The 19,093-nt window shown below is 40.8% G+C and overlaps 1 long non-coding RNA gene across 1 annotated transcript; it reads right to left on the bottom strand.

Annotated features, from left to right (window-relative positions):
• Positions 1–5,150: 5,150 nt before the first annotated feature.
• Positions 5,151–6,200, bottom strand: LOC146718912 (uncharacterized). Its single transcript, XR_014920540.1, has 2 exons — positions 5,635–6,200; positions 5,151–5,437 (listed from the first exon to the last, which is right to left on the bottom strand). It is a non-coding gene; the product is annotated as an uncharacterized LOC146718912 (long non-coding RNA).
• Between the last annotated feature and the right edge of the window lie 12,893 nt (positions 6,201–19,093).

Genomic DNA, 19,093 nt, shown 5'->3' with positions numbered 1-19,093 from the left:
CAGACCTGCACTGAGGTATGTATCCGACACCGGAGAGCAACCCGTCGGCTGCAACCGTGGTCAGACCTCAGTTCACTCTTATCTTTATTCACTTATTCACTTATTTCTTATTCACTTATCTCTTATTCACTTATTTCTTATTCACTTGTCTGATTCTCAACAAGCCTTAAGTAAGCCAGACAATTTTGGTTATGAATTACTAGGAGTTTGGACACTAAGTATTTTTATAATGTTCAATATAGCAGAAATAAAAGGTCTGCTTACCTTGTTTTTGTGTGCACACAGCTTTTGTCCAAACTCCGTTCACTCAGACCACGGCCGAAGTCCTCCCATCCGTTCCAGTTGACCTGGAGCGGATCCTGTTCGTGACGCCAATTGAAGGATATAAAAAAAAAACAACAACAGCAATAGAATAATATTAAACACACAGTGAACCCGTCTTCCTTCATTAAATAGGTTCTTTTAGATGTTAAGGAGGAATTGACTTAACCAGGCTGGCGGAGAATGAAGACAACCGGACACCTGCGGCAGATGGGGAATCAGTGAACTTTTATTGAGACAGAGACAACCTCTCAACACAGCTCACATCAGGAGATTCCCAAGATTTGCTGTGAGGATGGGTATATATTCTCTAAAACTTACAGGAGGGGGTTGTGAGGAAAGTGCTGCATTAGCAGAAAAACAACTCCATAAAAGGAAATCGGCCTTGGGTGTTCTAGTCTCTTCGCTTGCAGATATCTTGCACCTGCAGGATGAGGCGATCGCTTCTTATCGCTCTCAAGGCCAAAGTCGTGAGCACATTTTTATTACACAGTTGCACAGTAACTTTAAAGCTGAACAATATTTAAAGCTGAATAATGTTTGATCAGATTATATTTTCTTCATCTTTCGGCTCCGAACCGGCTCTTCAGGTTGTTTTGTTGCTTTAATTAATTTATTATTAACAATAATATAAAATTATGCACAAAAGGAATTACTAACGTAAAAACAAGTGGTTTTATTTATATATGTTTATATATAAATATATGCGGTGGCCCCTAGAGACAAAACACGTATAAACTCCAAAACACATTTCTAGCATGAACTGAACTTCCAAAGCAGAGCTACTAGATCACTTAAATCACACAATTGAAAGCATGTGTGTATTGTTTGTGTATTTATACACAGGCACTCATATATATATTCAAATAATTTTAAAAAAAGTTCATTTACCTGTTATTACCACACACCAAATCCGGTCGTTGGTACTTGCTGGCTTGTGTAGCCACAAGATAACAAAGGCTCAACACTGTGCCCAGCATCCTGGAGCACTTCTGTTGTCTTTTGTACGTGTTTTGAGTTTTTATGTGCTTCTGAGCTTTTATATGCTTCTGAGTTTTTACGTGCTTCGGAGTTTGTACGTGTTTTTACGTGTTTTGGAGTTTTTACGTGTTTTGGAGTTTGTACGTGTTTTGGAGTTTGTACATGCTTCAGAGTTCGTACGTGATTTGAAGTTTGTATGTGCTTTGTCTCTAGGGGCCACCGTAAATATACTTTTATTTATTCACTCCACATAAAATGTAATAAATAAATCATATAATACAAAAATCAACTATTCACATTTCAAGTTTTAACTATTTAAATTTTCAGCTTTTTCCTTTCACAAATTTAAAGTGAAAAGAACACAAAACACTGCAAACCACAACACAATTAAATATAAATTATAATATGAAAACTAAAAGAACATGCATATTCTCTGTCATATGGACCTGCATGAATAAACTTTCTCAATCCTTTATCATCTGCAACCGAAAATAGTTGTGGATGATTACTATACCTTTCTAATGTTGTTGTCCCTGCCTCTCTTTCTCTCTCTCTGGCTCTGTTCCTGTGCTACTGAGTGTAACTACCGCCCCTCCCCCCTCTGCCCAGCGTAAAGCACAAGGCTCGCGTGCAGAGTGAAGCGGAAAAAAAGTGCGAGAGAGAGGCTGAGAGAAAGAAAAAAAAAAAAAAACCCACGTGACGGCTCGCGATAAGGAGCCGGCTCGCGTCGTTCACGTCAAAGAGCCGGCTCTAAGAGCCATTTCGTTCGCGAACGACCCATCACTACATTACACACTTGTACACAGTCACTAGGCTTTTGCTAGGCACACTGCTAGAGTGAGTGGCCTGGCAGGTTTACTCCCACTACAGCTGCTCATTTTAGGAGATGCTCCCTCTTGCGGTGTAATGGAGGAAGGATAAGTACTCTTCCAGTACTATATCTCTGTATCTTAGATAATGAGGCACACATTATTTTAAAACAACCACACATAGAGAATTACACTGAATTCTCTGAAGGCTTCTTTTCTGCTGAAGTGATGCATTAAGGATTATTACACATGTTTCTTTTCCAACTATTTATTTATGAGTGACTTATGTATGTATGTATGTATGTATGTATGTATATATATGTATATATTGTACTATTCTTAGTTAGTGTATTGTCTGTCTTGTCTTAATGTTGGTTTAAAATGGAGCACTGTAACAAAAAATAATTTCCCCCAGGGATCAATAAAGTATTCTGATTCTGATTCTGATTGTGTCAGACACTGCCTGTAACTGCAGCTCACTGGGAGCGTTTACATCTAAATGTCAGGAGACGCCTGGTTATTAAAGAATACAGAGCAAGTGCAGAGAGACATGAGGACACGAACTGCAGCAGATTAACAGGTGATGACATGCAGTACCCGCATGCAGTACCATGAAGTGTTTGTGTATGCAAGAAGGAGGGGTTAGGACATTATTTATCAGATCTAATATTACAGAGTCCCTTTTTTCAGGAAACATGTGAGGAATAGCTACTGGAAAATTCTGTCACATTGCAACCAGTCATCCCAGTAGAAAAGAATCACATTTTTTTAGTGGACTACCCAATTTCTTCACTTATAGGGGTTTTTTTTTTATGATGGGTTGATATTCATTTTGTCTTCATGTGCTCAGCGATGTGCCAGGTCACTTAACACAAGGTGTGAATGTGCTTACATTTATCAAAGTAATGTATCTGTCATGGTTATGGGTTATTTTTACGCAGCCGTCTGAGTTTCTGGTATTTTGATGTCATTTTGTATTATGGTTTATTATTTAAGGTTCATTTACTAGTCCTGAGTTTATTCTATGTTGGTTTCTTGTAAATTTAGGCTCCCCTTATGTCTTTGCCCTCTGTGTTCCTCTCTGTGTGTCTCTGTTTATTTACGTGGGGTTTTCCCCATTTAGGAATGTTCCTCTCCTCGCATTTATTCCATGCCTCCCCTGTCTGTCATGTTTGCCCATGTTCCCCCAGCCTGTTATGCTTCTCTCTCCTGCTCTTTCATGTTCTCTCTCGCCCTCGCCTTCGTGTTCCCCTCTCGCTCGCCGTGTGCGCCGCTTTCTCCGGGAAGAGGCAGCAGGCGGGGTACACAGCCGAGCCTCTGGCACGGGAGCCTCCATTGAGCCGAGGTGGTAGGCGGAGCCGCTGTGCCATGGCGAGGTTGAAGGTCCGGTGAGTAAAACGGCTGGCGGGCGAGCGAGGAGCGGAGCGGCGGGAGAGCCAAGGCTGGACTGGGACAAAAAATCGGCCCGGGCATTTTGACTAGAGACCGGCCCACCAGGATAAAGATTGAAAATGTGACGTCATTCAGGGATAAAACCGCAAAGGATTCTGGGAACTTGTGGCAAGAGGTACTAGCGCACGCAGGCTTTCAATTGAACTCAGTTACACAGCGATAAAAAGAAACCCAAAAAAATGGCAAGAAGCTGTTGTATTATTAACTGCAATAACCGGTCGCATGACAGCCACGGGAAGCCGACGGGTAAAGAGATAGTTTTTTTTTTTTTATCGGATTACGTCGTTGAAGTGAAATTTTTTAAGCCATGTTTCCGAAGTAAGAGCCGACGGATGGTCTGGATATACCAAATATAACATCTCAGAACACTCCAGCTCACATGTTAGTCTGCTCCAAGCATTCCCACAAAGGTCAGAGTTTTGTAGTAGTTAATACGTCATTTTTCTTAACATAATTGGTGATATAGGTTACAAGCAAGTCTGGCGCTGAACAGAAATTGTCGCGCTATGCTCCTTTGTTTATTGTGCATAAATAGTGAATTGTCCTGACACAATATTGCGTTTCGCTTCTGTTATAACCATGGTACATTGACAAAAACATACACTTTTATTCACAGGATAAAACAGTTGTTTTGTATCACTAATTGTCCATTGCGATTACCAGTGTTGGGGAGTAACGGAATACATGTACCGCCGTTACGTATTTAGAATACAAAATATGAGTAACTGTATTCCGTTACAGTTACCGTTTAAAAAGGTGGTATTCAGAATACAGTTACTTTGTTGAAATAAATGGATTACACTGCGGTACTTTCCTGTTTCATTTTGTCGCGGGTCAGGACTGTTTGGGTTTTGTTTGACAGCTACGTGCTGTTGTTCCAGGCGGCAGCGTTATGGTTGCCATGGTTACAGGGCGACGCTCTCTCTCTCTCTGCGACTGTGTGTTTCCTGGGTGAGAGAGCGCCTTTTCGTTGTTGTTGTTGTGCTAAGCTAACAGGCAGAATGCTACAAGCATAGCTCTAAAGAATGTAGCATCATGGGCAGTGTAGTCCGTGTTGCAGGGAGAATGCACTGCCATACACGTTATGTGTCTGTGAGCGCGAGGAGGGAGAAAAAGGCGAGTGGAAAGGTACGAGTTGTCGTCGAGGAAAAACGGGAGCTGGAAACATGTAAATATAATAATAACCACTGCAGCCAAGAAGAGTGCCTGACGAGCCCAGTTGTAAGTAAGCTATTAAGACTCGACTGTACACCGTGTTCGTGTTTTCCTCCGAAAACAATAAGTTCCGTTGGAGCAGTCTTTCAACGCCTCTCTCTGTCTCTCGCAAGAAAAATTGACCCACACAACAAAGTAAAGCTATTTTTCGGCTACGAGCCGACAGGGACCCCGCCATATTAGTCAGAGGTCCCTTTACTACAGTTCGGAGTCGCGGACCTTCAGTAATAGTAATAAATCACACAGCAATAGTACATTCACGTTGTTGTAAAAAGCACGATAATATATTAAGTAATCCAAAGTATTCAGAATACGTTACTCTCATTGAGTAACGTAACGGAATACGTTACAGAATACATTTTGGGGCATGTATTCTGTATTCTGTAACGGAATACATTTTAAAAGTAACCTTCCCAACACTGGCGATTACAACATACAATATTATTGTCACTGCTACATTTCTGTAATGCTACTGTAACCGGTTTCTGCTTCATCCCGCTGCAACAGTTCGGCCCAAACAGACTCCTCGACTCTGCGTTGTGTAGTGTTTTTAAAAAGACAAGGAGTCTCTGATCGATCGTTGCCACTTTATTTCCTGAATGGAAACAACGGTGTATTATCAGTGCACAGGCTCGCCACACACCACTCCGCACAGCACACTACGGCAGAACATCTCATTAGCATTCCGCTTTAGCATACAGTTTCACACATTAATAAACAAATGAAAAGTACATAAAACTGGTGTTGGACATGTGTCCACTAAGCACTTATTACACTCGGTGCTCGTCAGATAATCAAACATGTTTTATGTGTCTGTACTACTTAGCTATATTGTGTGCGGAACAATACAACTCACCTCTCGTATGGCTACGGCAGACTGGCAGCGATTACTGCAGCCAGCCACACCGAGAGGGGGGGGGCGCTGTTTCCCCATTACACTGATATTTGTGGCAAGTGGAATAATACCACATAAACACTGTTACACTACCAGAAATTATTTCCACTACTAATTAATTACCGTTGAGCTCAAAGGTTATATTAATAAACTGTTAATGAATGTGTATTTATGAAGACGATTTGTGAGACTGGTAAACTTATGATATGTACAATAGTCTTTCGTTCTACACGGTGCATTTCAAGGTCCTGTACCCATCCGTCGGTAAACTGTACCTGGGCTTGTTGCAGTGACCTGAAGTTACTAAACTTCATGAGTGTGTGCACTCACTCCAAGAAGCGTATAATTATAAATCTGAGCGTGGTGAAAGTTGGGCAGCACGCTGACGTCTTTTGTCCACTCTTTCACTCCTTTGATTTTTTCCTCGTATCTTTTCTTTGTCTTTTCGTCGAGTCTGTCTTTGTACGGACCGGCATTGTTCTCCTTTTGTTTTGTACATTCCTTTTTTGTGCGGCAAAGAAAAAAAAAGAAGGTATTGGAACCGGAGAATTAACGTTTTGCGGTGCTGCAAATGTTTGCATTTGATGCGGTACTTGGATTGTTTTGCCACGAGTTCCCGGCATGCAATGCGCGAAAATCACGTGATTGTTAAACAAGGGGGAGGGTGCATCCAGCCTCCTCGGCTGTAATTGGTCCAGCCCAGAGTCGATCATGACCAATTGGCCAATCCAACACCTTTCATTATATATACCCTTCCTAAAAAAAAAAAAAAAAAAAAATCCATCGGCCCATAAAAACAAAAAATCGCCAGCGGCCCACCGGGCAAATGCCCGGTATGCCCGATGGCCAGTCCAGCTATGGGGAGAGCGAGCGGCCGAAGCTTGGCCTGTGTTCTGAACTTATGTCAGAACACAAAATTACTGTCAAATTTGTTAGTAAGGGGGTGGGGGGGCTTCTTATTTAATTTTATACATATGTAAATCAAGTATCCTCTGTTCCTCCCTCTTTCTGTGTCTGCACACTCAGTTACTCTCTCTACTTGTTCCCATGCCCTCTGGCTGTGTTTTGAGCGACCCTCTTAGCATAGCTTGACCATAAACAGGCATGAGGAACAGCTGAATTCTGAGCAACAAGCAGATTTAACATGGATGTGTGAGAATGCAAGGTCACACTTAATAGAGTTTGAAGTGCGTCTTTCAGTGAGTAAAAACGCAGCACAACATGCTGTCTGCAAAGCCTCTGCAAAGCCTTGCAGCTAATTCATCCTCTGATGACAAATTATTAGTCTAAGTGGAGCTTTCTGCCCAAGCTTTTGAACGCTGTAAAACAACTGTTAGCTTGAGAAATTAGTTCTCAGGGCACTTTGTACCACAAACCACAACATGCACACATGCTTTGGCACATCCATGCTGATCCTGGTTTGTTGCCAAGATGGGCTCCTCGTTTGTCCCCTCCTCTCTTTGCTCCTCACTGTCTTTGTGCTTAAAACATAAAACGTGTGTTGTATTATGGTGTGTTAGGGTTGGGGTTAGGGAACCTCAGGTAATACACAGGCCAACATGAGGACATTCATGAAGGGAAGGTGAAGTGCTGGTTGGCGAATTGAAGTCTCAGAAGAGATCATTAATCAAAGTTTAAAAGCAAAGGAAGAAAAGGAGAAAAAAGGAAACAAGAGGAGGAGAAAAACCTCAAGGCGCCTGCACTCTTAGCTGGTCAGAGAAGCAGCGAAATGCAGATAAATTTGGGGAACTCTGAGGTTGGAAGCAAAGGAAGTGAGGAAGGGAATGAAAACTGAAAGCCCAAAATTTGAGGTTGTTTTTGTCCCAAGTTTTGCCACAGCAGCTCTTAGGCAACAAGACTGAGGTTAAGTGTGAAACATTAGGGTGTGTGTTACAGTTACGAGGGGAACAGGAAAGGAGGAGGCTTCATCAGAACAGCACATTCTATTTTTCTCAGGAAACACCATTTCTTGCGGTGCAGAGCGTGTGACATGTGATGCCCTCACTGTGTGTGTGTGTGACTTTGTGAGTTCATTGTTTGCGTGAGATATGAAGATGGAGACTGCGTGCGCCTTTGAGTGTGAGCATTCTCACATGTTAACATGTAGGACGTGCTGTTCAGAGGCTGAGGGAGCAGGTGTGGTTTTTCTGGACTCCAGTTTTTGGTTCTCAGATGTCCTGCAAACGACTCTAATTAATAACAGAGCTCACTTTTGATGCTGATTACAGTTTTCTTCTCCCATCATCTTATATTACCCACTCGAGTGGGCCAGATGAATCTTAGATGAGTTATACTTTATATCTGGGTCAGCCTCATCAATAACAACACTAATTGTGCACATTCTGGACTATACAGATAAAAGCTCTACTGTCAGATTAACATGACAAATTGCTTGATAACATTTGAAATGAATGTTAGATCTTTTGAGTATTTATCCACATAGCAAGCACAGAGCATCAGTCTTTACTGAGGTAAATGCTAAACTCAATTTGTGAACACCGGACATCAACAATGCTGACAAAAATCTCGTCACAAATGATCTTGAGACAATTTGTAGTGTTTAATAACAATGTTTCACACGGTTTCCCCCTGCAAACACTGATTCTATCCATTATTGCTCGGGCTGTCACTCAGTGACACAGCAGTTCCCTCCACTCACGATTTGCTTGCTTTGTGGAAATTGTACTTGTGATAAATGTGGTTTGCAGGCAGGGTGGGAACTTCTGGATATGAAGTGGAGCTGGACACTTGCTGTCAGAAACCCAACTACTACATGCATGCCAGTAAAACTATAATGACTGTCCATTAGCCATTTGATCTACTATCCCTTGGAATCTGGAAATGGCAAAATACACAAACACATGCGCACGCATGCACAGAAACACAGCTGGGAGAACAGAGAGTAGAGGGTCTTCATGTGTTTCTATAATTTCAGACATTTCACAGATTTGTTCCACAGGCACTGTGATCACATTTGAACCAGTTATGTTGCTTACATATTTGTGCTTGTGCAGAACAAAACTGCTCAGCCTCACATAACCCCTTCCACCCGCCATCAATTGTGACGATGGTGGGAGGAAAAGTGCATTAAGTATGTCGTCACTTGCTCTCCTGCTGTGTTCTGACAAAGGGGAGGAAAAATGTCCCATGAGGCAGTGCCCTCCACAAAAGACGGCAATGAAAGATTTCCATATGGAAAAGTCCAGCGCACAAGTCCAGCACACAAGTCCGGGTTGAAATCGGGATCATGGAAAGAACTGTTGTGGAATCACAGGCTTTCTTTTTCTCTTTGAGAATGACCGTTTATCAAATGAGGGGAAGGTTGCTACGCTGTCACCCAGGTCAGCAGTGCAGATGAGTAAATAATTCCACTGGTTTCAAAAGAAAGATTTCCTGTTCCTGCTTGCTGTTTTGGGGAATCTGAGAAGACATTTTATTTTCCTCTGTGTGGTGGATCAGTATCTCATATTTCACACAAATAAAAAAACAAACAAACAAACACATTTTAAATGTTTTACAAAGATACAGCCATGATTTGAACATTAATAATACACCATAATAGGAGTAGTAATTTACTTGTTTGTAGTTCCAGAAGCCCTCATGAACATTGTAAACATGTTTTTCAAAATAGGATTATATTGGGCTTTACTTTTTTTTTTCCTATGCTGCAAGCTTACAGGAACCCTTCAGGATGTGTGCACCTGCTAAACCCAGATAACACTTTGACCCAGAAAATTAGAGGTCATCCAGGTCTAAAGACATAAAGACCTGGATGATCTCTAATTTTCTGCTTCTAAATTCAGATAAAACTCAGGTTATTGTACTTGGCCCTAAAAATCCTAGAAATTTGGTATCTAACCACATACTGGATAGCATTGCATTGTCCTCCAGTAACACTGTGAGGGTTCCTTGAGTCATTTATGACTTCAGTGCACATATTAATCAAATATGTAGGAGTGCTCATCTTCCATTTGCACAATGTCTCTAAAATTAGAAATGTCATGTCTCAGAGTGATGCACGTGAAGCATATATTTAGGGGTGGATCAAGTGACCCTGAATCCTCCCTTAGTTATTCTGTAATAAGCGTAGGCTGCTAGAGGACTCCCATGATGCACTGAGTATTTCTTCAGTCACCCTTCTCACTCAATACGTGTTAACAGACTTCTCTGCACTGAATCATACTTGTTATTAATCTCTGTCTCTCATCCACAGCATGTCTTTTATTCTTTCTTCCTTCTCTCCCCCCAACCAGTCGCAGCAGATGGCCGCCCCTCCCCGAGCCTGGTTCTGCTGGAGGTTTCTTCCTGTTAAAAGGGAGTTTTCCCTTCTCATTGTTGCCAAAGGCCTTGCTCATAGGGGGTCATATGATTGTTTGGGTTTATCTCTCTATGTGTTATTGTAGGGTTACCTTACAATATAAAGCGCTTTGAGGCGACTGTTGTTGTGATCTGGTGCTGTATAAATAAAACTGAATTGAATAGAATAGATAACATGTCTGACTTCCTGTTCTGGGTCAAAGTGCATATTGTACTGACAAAAATGCACAAGGCCCAGTAGTATTAGGTACAAGGCAGAACAATCAAAATGAAGCAAACTTGTAGTTTACATTTCACAGAAAGCCACAAATGCAAACCCTAAGGTGACATTAGTGATCATCACTGAACAGGCTTCTATCTTCTCCATTGCTATCTGGTCTAAAAGTCATAAAAATATCCAATATGTGTCACCACGTTTCAATAAAACCAGAGAAAACAGAAATGAGGTCAGGAGAGTCAGTGCGATTTATTCTCTTCGAACCTTTTATCACTGTAAGAAAAGAGTCCATGATAGTTATTGACATCAGTGGTAGACTTCAGGGGTTTCCAGCACACTTAACAGACCTAACTCACGAAAAGTCTCTGAGAGTGCAGCTAGTACAAACACTGAGAGATAAACACTTAGGGCAGAAGATAGATTAAGTACAAAAAACAAACAAAGAAACTTGCTTTTACAGCACAAGCTTGGGGACATTTTGTTTTCACAGTCTATATCCTAAAAAACGTCTTTTTTCCTATAACACAGCGCAGTTTGCTGTTTAGTAAACTCTCATGCATAATGTGTGGCCAGTTTTTTACAGCTGTGTTTTAAACCTTTCAGAAACCCTTCATGAGCTAATCAAGGGAGTTTTGGGTAATCGGAAAACTGCAACTCCAGCCAGAAGACTGTTGTTACAATCCTGCAACACAACATTTACCAGCTATAAAAACTCCCCACTGCCAGAACACATCCTCCCATACCGAAGAAACGGTTTATCATCATCTTGCTCCATTTTCCTCGCTTTTATCTTTGCTTCAATTTGTTTTTACATTAATGACAGATTGAAAAAATCCATAGCTATTCCTAATGGTTTGTATTTTCTATTTCCATCCACACAGTCCTCACAAACTTGGGGCCTCTTGCTTTTCATCATTTTGTAACGTTTTCTGTGCATTTTGAGTCACACACCTGTGCTGAGCATCACATGTGGAATAGCTACATTAAAGTAGAAGGGACTTCCCCACAGACGGCTTCATTACTCATCTGACTGCTGAGCTGCACTGACGAACCCCACATTCAGTGTTTAGATCTGCTTTTTACGCCTCCTTTATTTACTTCCTTTTTTTACAGTCAGTGTTATTCTACTTTGTTGCACTTATTGCTGTTATGTATTCTGAATGCAGTGGAAGCTCTCTTATTAACAATGGGCTTCTGAACCAAACCAAAAGAGACCCACTGAACATATATTTGTTAATTCATTTTCAGGAACAGTGCAACATATTTTACAACACATTGCTGGAAAATCTAAAACAAACAACAACAAAAAAGACAGCAGGACTACAATTTGGGAAAGGCTTAAAGTTTTGAACGAATCCACACGTGTTTTTGTTCTATATGGGAAAATTGGTGATAAAAACTTTACAAGATGTGCAGCGTCTAGTCTGTGCGCACTGCAGAAGGCTGCAGTTTATTAAAACGTTGGGTGTTCGGATGTTTGAGTGACAACATTGTTCCACGAGATTTTCCGTAATAAGTATTAGTGATTAGAGTTTGCTCGGGCTCTAATCAAAAACTCACAAACACATGTTAGTCATTGTTTTTTGGGGGGTGCGCTGTAGCCTTTTGGCATTCTAACTAGAGATGGACCGATCCGATATTACATATCGGTATCGGTCCGATACTGACCTAAATTACTGGATCGGATATCGGAGAAAAATAAAAAATGTAATCCGATCCATTAAATATCACGAAAGCACCTCACAAAACTTGCAACACGCCGTAACTCGCCTCAGAACGACGTTAGCACGTCGGAGCAGTATGCATCACGTGATAGAGCAGCTGTGGCATGCGGGACTGGTCTGGATAGCATGTGGAGCTTCGCTAGCAACCTGGCATTTCATCTCCGACAAAGTTATCCCCGAGAGAAGTAAAGCAAGTGTGTAAGTCCATCTCTGAATGTTTGTAAAGCATTCCCACGTTAAGCTTAACGAGCGACTGCCTCTTGCTCTCCGGCTGCTACTTCAATCGTGAAACTGCTAATGATCAGCTGATCGGCTTTTCTGTTGCCAGTCCGTGTCTCTTGTTTGTTTTTGGTCCACTTTGCACCAGAAAGAGGAAACCAGCGGCTGAACAACAGCAGCACGTTTAAGCTTGATCAGCTGTTGTTAGAATTTATTTAATATTACTTTCTACTCGAGGATCTTTTTCTACGTAGCTGACGGCTGGTAACTGTGCAGGGGCGGATCTAGCAAAGTTTAGCCAGGGGGGCCGATAGGGCATTAACTGGGAAAAGGGGGCACAAAGACATACTTTTCTTTCTTATTCTCATTTAAAATGTCGAGCTTTTAATAAATAATTATCTGACACCCAAAGTTTTAATTTGATGTAAAATGAATAGAAGTCAATTACTGTATATAGTAACTGTTAAGTCTAATATATATACCCTAGTAAGCTATAGTACTTTTTACTTTGGGAAGGTACCATCTGTGCAGTCTGCAATTTTGTTGAAGAAAGATGTTGAATCTATTTAATATTTCTTGAAAAATAATTGATTTCTGTGCATTTTTTTTTTACACTGCATCAAATTAAGGTTGATTACGTCGATTAAGCATCATGAGGTGGCGCGTGACGGGTGGTTCCCTATTTTTTATTTATTTATTTTTGTTGTTGCTGGGAGTTGGAACCCTATTAGTTAGGTTGCTTAATATTTACGCTAAGTACTCTTTAAAATACCAGAATAGGGAGGATGGTGTAGGTTTAAGTTTATTAGATTGATCAGTATTGCTGAACTATGAAATATTTTTTTTGTATACAGGTATAACAGAATAGCTTTAGTGTAGTTGTTGTTTTAAACTTGAGTATGAACTTGCAGACTTGCAAAATGCAGCAAGATATTTTAAAAAACAGTTTTGTTGGTTAAAAAACACTATATCGGATTCATATCGGTATCGGCAGATATCCAAATTTATGATATCGGTATCGGTATCGGACATAAAAAAGTGGTATCGTGCCATCTCTAATTCTAACTACCAGAAATCTCGAACCACAGGCCGGGGGGGGCGGTGTGGCAGCAATTTTTCACACCAGCCTATTAATTAATGAAAGACCAAGACAGACTTTTAATTCATTTGAAAGCCTGATGCTTAACATTGTCCACCCCAGCTGTGAAACTCAGAAACCAGTCTTACTTGTTATCATCTATCGTCCACCTGGGCCTTACACAGAGTTTCTGTCTGATTTCTCAGACTTTATATCTAATTTAGTTCTGAGCTCAGATAAAATAATTATTGTGGGTGATTTTAACATCCATGTAGATGCTAAAAATGACAGCCTCAACATGGCATTTAATCTGTTATTAGACTCAATTGGTTTCTCTCAAAATGTAAAAGAACGCACCCACCACTTTAATCACACTCTAGATCTTGTTTTACAGTTTTTCTCGATTGCTAAAACACATTTCTTGAAACTACGCCTCATATCCTCACAACAGTAAACACAAATCCATAACATCTCACTCAATTCCCCAAACATCCTATTTCCAGGTCAAAATGAAGCTCTACACCCAAAACTATTCACTCTTGCTGAAAAACCAAACTTTGCCCTCAGACATCAAACACAAGCCCTCAAAAACACACACACTACAACAGAGTTTTGCACACTGGTACAATTACAGTTTTTTCTGATTGCTTACAGTTTTTTCTGAATGCTTAAACCCTAACTGTGATTCCTGTAGCACAATCTCTAAAACTATTCAGACTTATAGCAAAACCACTCACTGAGTTTGCAAAACTAAAAGCACAAAAACTGCTTTGCACTCAGTTTGCAATTTTGTAACACACACTTTGCAAAACTGTAGGCACAATTCACTGCACAACACTCAATTACCAAATTTCCAACACACTCCTAGCAAATGTATACACATGTATGGCTATCATTAACACTAATTTGCCAACTGTCTGGCACACTTTCACATGTCAAAACTTTCTTAGATAATTAGTTCACTTTGCAATCAGCCTAAGCACTATAATACAGGTAAGCTGTGTGTGCGGAGTACAATGGAGGGAGCAGAAAGAGTGAGAAGTAGAGGAGGCCGAGGAAGAGGACGTGGAGGTGAAGAAGTAGGATGAAGAGGACGACAAGGACAAGGAGGAGCAAGAGGAAGACGAGGAGGGGGGAGAGGAAGATGAGGAGGGGGGAGAGGAAGGGTAGGAAGAGTAAGAAATAGAATTGCTGATGACATCAGAGCTACAATAGTGGACCATGTCATCAACCGTGGAATGACCCTGAGGGTAGCTGGCCAACGGGTCCAGCCTAACTCGAGCCGCTACACTGTAGCAAGCACCATAAGGACATCTTGAAATGAGAATCGGTTAGTACAGTCACTTTGCACAAAGATTTGTAGCACTGCCATATGCCAATGAGAAACACACCAATACCATTGATGTAAAAATACTGAAATTGTTACTTTACAGAATTGCTAGATGACCAGATGCTGGGGGCAGAGGAAGCATGTTCACTGCAGACCAAGTAACCCATATAGTCATTATGGCGATTGCAAATAATCTTATACTTGGAAATAAACACTTGTGTTTGTTTTGATGTGTTTGAATAAACACCAGTACTTGAAGTTTGGATCCCTCTATGCTTATGGATCTATGACAGAAGTATGAGCTCAAACTGACATAGCCTACCTTGTGCACAGAGAAAGCAAAAGCCAGATGTGTTTTATATTCATACCATCAGTGTGCAGTTGGCGCATTGTGTGCTTAGTAGATGATGGCTTGTGTGTACTGTTTGATACGGAAACACCATTTTTACGAAGGTGTGAAGAGTTAATCTAGCTGTGTTTGCTTTTGCAAGAGAACTACAATGTTTTGATGATTGGGTGACAGGTTTTCTTATTTGTGTGAAGAGTTTTGCAAAATTAGCCAATAGTTACAAAAAATGTGCTTAAGCAATCAGAAAAAACTGTAAGTTTAAGAATATAATCCACCCACTGTTATCATCTTCAATGCCCTGTACCAACACAGAGCAGAGCAGCTATCTGAACGCTACCCCAACAGAGGTCGATTATCTTGTTAATAATTTCACCTCCTCACTACGTACGACTCTGGATACTGTAGCTCCTGTGAAAACTAAGGTCTCTAATCAGAAGTACCTGACTCCGTGGTATAATTCTCAAGCATGTACCCTAAAGCAGATGACTCGTAATCTGGAGAGGAAATGGCGTGTCACAAATTTAGAGGATCATCATTTAACCTGGAGAAATAGTTTGCTGCTTTATAAGAAAGCCCTCCGCAAAGCCAGAACATCTTACTATTCATCACTGATTGAAGAAAATAAGAACAACCCCAGGTTTCTCTTCAGCACTGTAGCCAGGCTGACAAAAAGCTAGAGCTCTTTTGAGCCAACAATCCCTTTAACGTTAACTAGTAATGACTTCATGAACTTCTTCACAAATAAAATTTTTATCATTAGAGAAAAAATTACGAGTGAATGTGAGTGTGAATGGTTGTCTGTCCCTATGTGTTAGCCCTGCGACAGACTGGCGACCTGTCCAGGGTGTACCCCGCCTTTCGCCCTATGACAGCTGGGATAGGCTCCAGCGCCCCCCGCGACCCTGAAAAAGGATAAGCGGAAGCGAATGGATGGATGGATGGAGAAAAAATTACCAGTAATCATCCCACAGATGTAATATTATCCACAGCTACTCTTAGTACCATCGATGTTAAGTTAGACTCTTTTTCTCTAATTGATCTTTCTGAGTTAACTTCAATAATTACTTTCTCCAAACCATCAACGTGTCTTTTTGACCCCATTCCTACAAAACTGCTCAAAGAAGTCCTGCCATTAATTAATTCTTCAATCTTAAATATGATCAACCTATCTCTAATGATCGGCTATGTACCACAGGCCTTCAAGCTAGCTGTAGTTAAACCTTTACTCAAAAAGCCATCTCTAGACCCAGCAGTCTTAGCTAATTATAGGCCAATCTCCAACCTTCCTTTCATATCAAAAATCCTTGAAAGAGTAGATGTCAAACAGCTAACAGATCATCTGCAGAGTAATGGTTTATTTGAAGAGTTTCAGTCAGGTTTCAGAGCTCATCACAGCACAGAAACAGCTTTAGTGAAGGTTACAAATGATCTTCTTATGGCCTCTGACAGTGGACTCATCTCTGTGCTTGTCCTGCTAGACCTTAGTGCAGCATTCGATACTGTTGACCATAATATCCTATTAGAGCGATTAGAACATGCTGTAGGTATTACAGGTACTGCACTGCAGTGGTTTGTATCATATCTATCTAATAGACTCCAATTTGTGCATGTAAATGGAGAGTCCTCTTCACACACTGAGGTTAATTATGGAGTTCCACAGGGTTCAGTGCTAGGACCAATTCTGTTTACATTATACATGCTTCCCTTAGGCAGTATCATTAGAAGACATAGCATACATTTTCACTGCTATGCAGATGACACCCAGCTCTATCTGTCCATGAAGCCAGATAACACAGGCCAATTTGTTAAACTGCGGGGATGTCTTAAAGACATAAAGACCTGGATGGCCGCTAACTTTCTGCTTCTTAATTCAGATAAAACTGAGATTATTGTACTCGGCCCTGAAAAGCTTAGAAATATGGTATCTAACCAGATTCTTTCTCTGGATGGCATTACCTTGGCCTCCAGTAACGCTGTGAGGAACCTTGGAGTCATTTTTGACCAGGATATGTCCTTCAACGCACATATTAAACAAATATGTAAGACTGTGTTCTTCCGTTTGCGCAACATCTCTAAAATTAGAAATATCCTGTCTCAGAGTGACGCTGAAAAACTAGTTCATGCATTTATTACTTCCAGGCTGGACTACTGTAATTCATTATTATCAGGATGTCCAAAAAACTCACTGAAAAGCCTTCAGCTAATCCAAAATGCTGCAGCAAGAGTACTGACAGGGACTAGAAAGAGAGAGCATATTTCTCCTGTTTTGGCTTCCCTTCATTGGCTTCCTGTTAAATCCAGAATTGAATTCAAAGTCCTGCTCCTCACATACAAGGTCTTAAATAATCAGGCCCCATCTTATCTTAATGACCTTGTAGTACCATATCACCCTATTAGAGCACTTCGCTCTCGCTCTGCAGGCCTACTTGTTGTTCCTAGAGTATTTAAAAGTAGAATGGGAGGGAGAGCCTTCAGTTTTCAGATTCAGGAGACAGGAGACAGGAGACAGACACTATCTCTACTTTTAAGATTAGGCTTAAAACTTTCCTTTTTGCTAAAGCATATAGTTAGGGCTGGACCACGTGACCCTGAATCCTTCCTTAGTTATGCTGCAATAGACGTAGGCTGCCGGGGGATTCCCATGATGCATTGAGTTTTTCCTTTCCAGCCACCTTTCTCACTCACTATGTGTTAATAGACCTCTCTGCATTGAATCATATCTGTTATTAACCTCTGTCTCTCTTCCACAGCATGTCTTTTATCCTGTCTTCCTTCTCTCACCCCAACCGGTCGCAGCAGATGCCCCCCCCCCCCCCCCCCCCCCCCCGAACCTGGTTCTGCCGGAGGTTTCTTCCTGTTAGAAGGGAGTTTTTCCTTCCCACTGTTGCCAAAGTGCTTGCTCATAGGGGGTCATATGATTGTTTGGGTTTTTCTCTGTATCTATGAAGCGCCTTGAGGCGACTTTTGTTGTGATTTGGCGCTATATAAATAAAATTGAATTGAATTGAATTGAATTGAATCGTCTGCTCAAGCCTGTGAGCTGTAACAGAAGTCACGTTATAAATATTTTAACATGAACAAACCAAATATGAAATGTAAACATTTTCTTACTCTGAAAATACTGAGGAAGTGTTTCTATTATGACCTCCATATGCAAAGACTGCGTGCCATTGAAAGTAGAGCTGAACAAAATCATGCCTTTCACTTTTAAAGTGAGTGAAACAAGTGAGGTGGGGCAGGCCAGGTCTCTCCTGCTGTCGCTGCAAACTGCACCTTTTTACTGCTGCACCTTGAAGTTTGTCGGCTCTTGGAGGCCCTCCACTGGCCTGGAGTCCCGAGCAGTTGTCCGTGGTTATAAGGTATTGTAGGAAAATTCGGTAGGTGTCGCTGCATTTCAGCTGTATTCAAAATGATCTAACATTTAAAAAAGAAACTGGCTGCATGCATGCAAACACTAGACATGTTCAGTACATGTACAAGCAGCTCACCCTCAGCAGTGAATAACGGTCACAGTTAAGGTCAAATAAAAAAACAAAAACAAACAGCTGTAAATTCAGTTGGGATTTTCCGCTCTGGCACAAACAAAGCAGGATAACGTGTATCATTTTCTTTTCTTAAACCTTGTGATTGATGTCGCTAAAGATAATAGTTGACAGCTTGACCTTTAAGTTGTAAAATCTTGTCTGTGAGTAATGCAAACTTCCGTGCGATGTCTTGGGTCTGGTGAAGCTTAAAACAAACACCTGAAATGTCCCACGTTTTTTTTCTTTTCCTTTCTTTCTTTTCCTGCTGTTTTCAGTCTGAATCGCTGCTACTGTCAACTCAGGCCCAATGCTCATATAAAAAAAACAGCAACAAAAAAACAGCAATGTTAACAGAAATAAACAGAATATCAGGAATATAAGTTCCATTTGAAGTAAAAGTGACTAACCCAGTATAAAATGCTTTCCATGTGATCATAAATCTTTTAAGAATACAAAAAAAGCAACAATCAAGTTTACCACAAGCACTTTTTATGGAATACTTGTGTTTATTACATGGAAGTATCGAAGCACATGAGGGAGAATAAAAATTAACATCCTATCCCACAGCTTTAGAATGTGGTACAAACAGGTAATTTTTATTTGCAGTCAGTGACTTCAGGGAGTTACTGAAAACAAAGGATTTACATTCCAGTATTAAAACA

Source organism: Copadichromis virginalis, linkage group LG1 (genome assembly GCF_057382275.1).
Source record: "Copadichromis virginalis isolate Kocher_CV1m ecotype Utaka linkage group LG1, C_Virginalis_male_GT1.1, whole genome shotgun sequence".
Taxonomy (NCBI): domain Eukaryota; kingdom Metazoa; phylum Chordata; class Actinopteri; order Cichliformes; family Cichlidae; genus Copadichromis; species Copadichromis virginalis.
This window is presented reverse-complemented; position numbering and strand designations above follow the sequence as displayed.